Source organism: Rhinoraja longicauda, chromosome 4 (genome assembly GCF_053455715.1).
Source record: "Rhinoraja longicauda isolate Sanriku21f chromosome 4, sRhiLon1.1, whole genome shotgun sequence".
Lineage (NCBI taxonomy): Eukaryota > Metazoa > Chordata > Chondrichthyes > Rajiformes > Arhynchobatidae > Rhinoraja > Rhinoraja longicauda.
Window position 1 is genome coordinate 27,688,141 of NC_135956.1, and position 5,719 is coordinate 27,693,859.

A 5,719-nucleotide genomic window follows, 5' to 3' on the forward strand; every position below is an offset into this window, starting at 1 on the left:
TTTTGATGGGGTCAAATCAGGAGGCCTTGCCAGAAATTGAATTTTTAAAAAAAACTTTGATTTGAACACAGTGTAAATTTTTCATGTCAGAATTAAACAAACCAAGTTGTGTGCCACCAAATTATTGTGGATCTGGGATATCTAGAAATGGGGGATAATTTTGGGAGGGGCTGGACTCAAGTGAGCCCACAGCAAACCAAGAAACTGAATTGGCACAAACCTTGCGGAGGTGTAATCGAATAAACTGATAGGAACGCGCATCCTTTTCTGACGTTAATACTTCAAAAACAATGGTCACGGTATATTCTATTGTCCTCCCGCTCTCCACACCAGTAGGACCATAAAACCTACTCTGAAAACTTGTTAAAAAAGTGCAGTCCTTTTGAGACCTTGTCAGGCACAAGACTCTGGCTAACCTTTTTTTGGGAAATAATTTTTGCAAGACCACAGGTCTCTGCAAGCATCAATGAGGGAGACAGAAGTGTATAACCACCTCTCTTCATTGGGCACAATTACCAAAGTGCAAGACCAAGTTTGAAAGGGTTATTTAGATTATAATGTGGAATGGTATGCATGAACAAGGGTCAATGGAAAGAATAATTGCTGCATTCTACACTTTAGAGGACAGAATGGCCCTATTATCACTCTATTAAATGAAACTCAATTAGTCATTGCACATTTAGATCTAGTTTGAATCACCCAAAATTGTTATTAATTCATCATTTATAATTGAAACAAAGTTCCAGAAGAAACTGTTTTATACTCTACTCAAATATTAAACCTACAGTAGAAATGCTATCTTCTATGTCTTTCATCCATTGCCCATTTAGCAAGTTATATTTCATTGCCATTACGATGATTGAAGGAATGTGAAGAATCAGTCATTTGCATTACGCATAAGTATAAGAAAATAACTGCAGATGCTGGTACAAATTGATTTATTCACAAAATGCTGGAGTAACTCAGCAGGTCAGGCAGCATCTCGGGAGAGAAGGAATGGGTGACGTTTCGGGTCGAGACCCTTCTTCAGACGCAGTTTTGCATTACGCAGTTTTGTAAGATTATTGTAATATTTTGACCAAGGTGGAACTTACATTTTATAAACTGCATTCAAAGAAAAGAGTAGACCGATTTGCAATTAATTTTTCTGAAGGAGAGACAAACAAAAAAAATCATTTACAGCAGTGATTGAGAGTCAGCATTGAAAAGGGTTCAGTACCACTGAGTTCCAGTTAAGGTAATGAAGGATTATTGAAGGAAGGAAAGTGTGATGATCACAGTTTATCCTCTTCAACTTTCAGTACTCAGGTTGTACGGCTTAACATTGATGAATGATTTCAATGACTAATATAGCTTTTTATATTTATCTTGTTCACATGGTAGGGCAAATGCAAAAACTTAAAATCTACATTCTATGAATTCATAAGCTGCCCAGATGAGAAAAAAACAATAAAACAATCATAAATTGGCATAGCTCCATTTGAAGAGGGTAGCACTGAAAAATTGGAAAATGTCAGTTCTCTGTAAAAGTGTTCTTTTCAAGAAGATTAGGGCACTGCTTTGTAAGATGGTAATGTGTACATTTACAAAAGGGATTTATAATATGGAAAGGTAAGAGCATAAGAGTAATCAAAGCGAGGAAAAGATCGTTCAGCTCGTTAGAGTTCTCACAAATCATTTATTTCATCATTAAATAGTCCTTATGTGCTCCACATCAATCTCCTCCATTGGGTAGAAGAAAATTTGAAAGGAGCATTTCAACCAAAGTAGCTCCTGAGAATTGTCATTGTTCTAGTTGTGGGAGGCTTAGTACAAGTTTTATGTTGTTTACCTTCTGATGCATGATGTGAGCGAAAAAGTCAAAATAAATCAAGTAAAGTGCCCATACTCTGCATAAACCGAAAGAGAATTCATAAAAATAAAATTGAAGCAAGAAACTGCAACAAATGCTCTGATCCACCAGCATCTGTGAGGATAGAAATAGATTTGACACTTGTTTTCTTACCCTATTTAATAACCTAATACCTGATGCAAAGCAATAACTGCTTGAACTGGAGTGCTTCCAGCTTTGTCGGTTCTGTATCAGTAGCTTAAAAGTTCCACAGTTTACCTATTAATGCAAGCATATACCTTCTCAAACAAGGAACCATAATTACACAGAACTATCGCGCAGATGGTTTGTTCAACTTGTTGTGACAACTGTTCCCTACTTTTGTTCGCTATCCTCCTTGCAATTATATTGTTGTAAAAGTAAAATTGAATAAAATAAAATAAATATTCTGTTTGCCTTCGCTCCCAGATGTTTATGTACAGTAGCATTGTTTTATATTCATTGGCCTATCCTCATAGCTATTTACCTTCTGATGCATGTGAGAGAAAAATTCAAAATAAATCAAGTGACCAGTCTCTGCATAAACCTAATGAGAATTCATTAAAATAAAATTGAAGCAAGAAACCACAACAAATCCTCTATCCACTCCAACACAATGCTCTCAACTCCATGAGTAATCTTCACGTGGCACTTTAGAGTCTATTAAAAGTACTGTTAAACTACATTTATCGGTTCTACTTTAACCACCCTGCTAGGTACACTTTCAGTGTTGACTCTGCTTAATTTTATTAAAATTTTGTAAATATCTTTCCTTACAATGCATGCAGAAGAGCAGAATATACCAGGCAGCATCAGATTGTGATTCTGACCATCTGGTCCTGATGCAGGGCTTCAACCTGAAATGTTAACCATTTCCCCCTCCCCCCACCCAAACCTCCCACCCCCGCCCCACCTCCTTCCACAGGTGAAGCTTGACCTGCAGAGTTCAATATACAATGACTGTCTTTCAGAGCCAAGGTCAGCCGAACCTCAGTAGTTTGTAGATTACCTATGTGCTTGTACACTTGCAGAGGCCAAACCCCAAGCCATTGTTGGTTTGCAGATGATATGAAGATAGGTGGAGAGGCAGGTAGTGTAGGGGAAGCAGGGAGTCTGCAGAAGGACAAGGGCAGGTTGGGAGTGTGGGCAAATAAGTGACAAATGGAATGTAGTGTAATAAAGTGTGTGTTCATGTACTTTGGTAGTGTGAATAAAGGTGTAGACTATTTTATAAATTTGGAGACGATTCAGAAATCAGAGGTGCAAAGGGAATTGGGCGTGTTAGTGCAAGATTTCTAAAAGGTTAATTTGTAGGTTGAATCCATAATGAAGGAAAATGCAATGTTAGTATTCATTTTGAGAGGATTAGAATATAAAATCATTTAAATATGATGTATAATAATGTATGATACAAATAAATACTAAGTGCAGTCCACCACTGAATGCGGTCTGCAGAATATCAAGCATTTATAGGCAACATTTGGGCTCCCATGTTTACATTTGCATACATGAAAAGCTGAAAATTCCTATCATTTTGAGATTAATATCAGAGCACAAAGTCAAGGAATAGATCCGACAGCAGTACATGGCGTCCAATAAAGCCTAGTTAAATGTGGATGTTGTCTACACTGTGCTGGCCCTTTGCAAGCTTCACTTCACCACTACACATTCCAGAGACTCAGTATTTAAATCTACAAATAAAATGGTGTCATGAACACACCAATGAAGTTAGGGAAAAATATTCAATTTAAATACAAATACTAAAGGTGTTAACCTTCAAAACATTGCCAGATTTTCATTATAGTTGGACTTCGCGAAATATTAAAATTCACACAGGTCTCACATTTCCTTTGGTGTACATAATTACTTTGCAAATGACCAGTCATTGGGCAGCTGTAATTACAAGTTCATAACTCATAGTAACAGAATTAGGCCATTCAGCCCATCGAGTCCACTCTGCCATTCAATCATGGTTGATCTATCTTCCCCTCTCAACCTCATTCTCCTGATTTCTCCCCATTATCGTTGACAACCTTACTAATCAAGAATCTGTCAATCTCCACTTTACAAAAAACCAAATGACTTGGCCTCCACAGCTGTATGTGGCGATGGATTCCACAGATTCACCATCCTCCAGCTGAAGAAATTCCTCCTCATCTTTATTCTAAAGGTCAGACCTTTAATTCTAAGGCTATGCCCTCTAGTCCTAGACTCCCACTAGTGGAAACATCTTGTGCACATCTACTCTTTCCAGGTCTTTCACCATTCAGTAATGAAAGGAAAGCAGTATTATAAATATTCATAGTATGAGCCTATATTTTTCTTTGAACTTCACATTCAAAAGTAGTTTGTAATCCTTCAAAATCTGATGTCCTTTTAGATGGGCTTAATTTAATCATGTTATAGGTCAGTTGGGCTCTCAAATATAGGTCAGACTGGGCTCTCAAATAACGTTGATTTCTTGCTTCTATGACCTTTCATGAAAATACCAAATCAATTGTTTACAGAAAGTCAAGGCAGGGAGGACAATACAAAGCATAGGATTTACAACAAATTGGCACACAGGTACGTGTGTCTTAGTGCAAAAAAAAGTTTATAAGCTTTATTTATGTTGGACAATGTGGTTTCTGGAACAACTTTAATGTTACTTAAAAATAATTTACCCTCATAAATAGTGCAGCTGTCACAGGCAAGAGCTTTATTGACAACAGGTTAGCGAAAACATAACAATTCAAGGTCGCTGTGCTTTGAAAATTTCAGAATCTATCCAGTTTTGGCTACTCAATTAATCTACGTCCCTTTGGAAATGTATGCTTCCATCCATATAATAATGCATAGTAATGGCATGCCATCTGCTTACTTGGTTGCATAATTATCTCTTTACAATGATGAAAAATTGACAAATTAATGCCAGATCATTGCTTTTGTTCCCAATCTGGCTTTCAATCTCCCACCATATTAAAAGCTTACTTTGCAGTTTTTCCCTAGATCTTATCCAAATTATCATCAAATCACTCCAGAAAGCAATGCATATATCGATGGACTCTCCCTATTCATCAATTTGGTGGTCTGATTGAAAAACTTCAACACCAATTGCACTAATTGGGCAGCATAGTGATGCAACTGGTAGAACCGCTGCCCCACAGCACTAAACATGGGTTTGATCCTGACAAACTGCCGTCTCTGTGGAGTTTGCATGTTCTCCTTGTGATTGTTTGGGCATCTCCCACATTCCAAAGACATGAGGGTTTGTAGGTTAATTGACATCTGTAAATTGCCATTAGTGCGCAGGGAGTGGATGAGAAAGTGGGATACAATAGTACTAGTGTGAACAGGTGATCAATGGTCATCATGCACTCGGGCTTAAGGGCCTTTTTCCACCATTTCTAATTAGTTAGTCTTTGCAAATGATCATTCATTTTTTCCTCAGAATGGTTCCCAGTAACTTCCCCACCACTGATGTTTGGCTTACAGGTCTATAGTTGCCATGTTTTTCCCCACCAAGTTTCTTAGAAAGAGAAGCCATGTTTGCTCTCATCCAGTCTTCTGATACCCTACCTATCTCCAGTGAAGATTTAAACATTTCAACCAGAACCCCAATAATCTCCTTTCTTGTCTCCAACAGCTGCCTGGGATAAATCCCATTCAGTGCTGGGAATTTATCCACCTTTAATCTTTAAGAATACAGGCCAATCGACCAATATTATTCACATTGTAAACTAGTGTTTAATGTTTCAAGCAATTAGAAACCAATAACTGACAGATCAAAACCATTTTTTATTGGAATATTGCAAGTAAAAACATGTAACTTTAAATTTGCAAAATAAAGCAGATGTTACAATGTTCAAA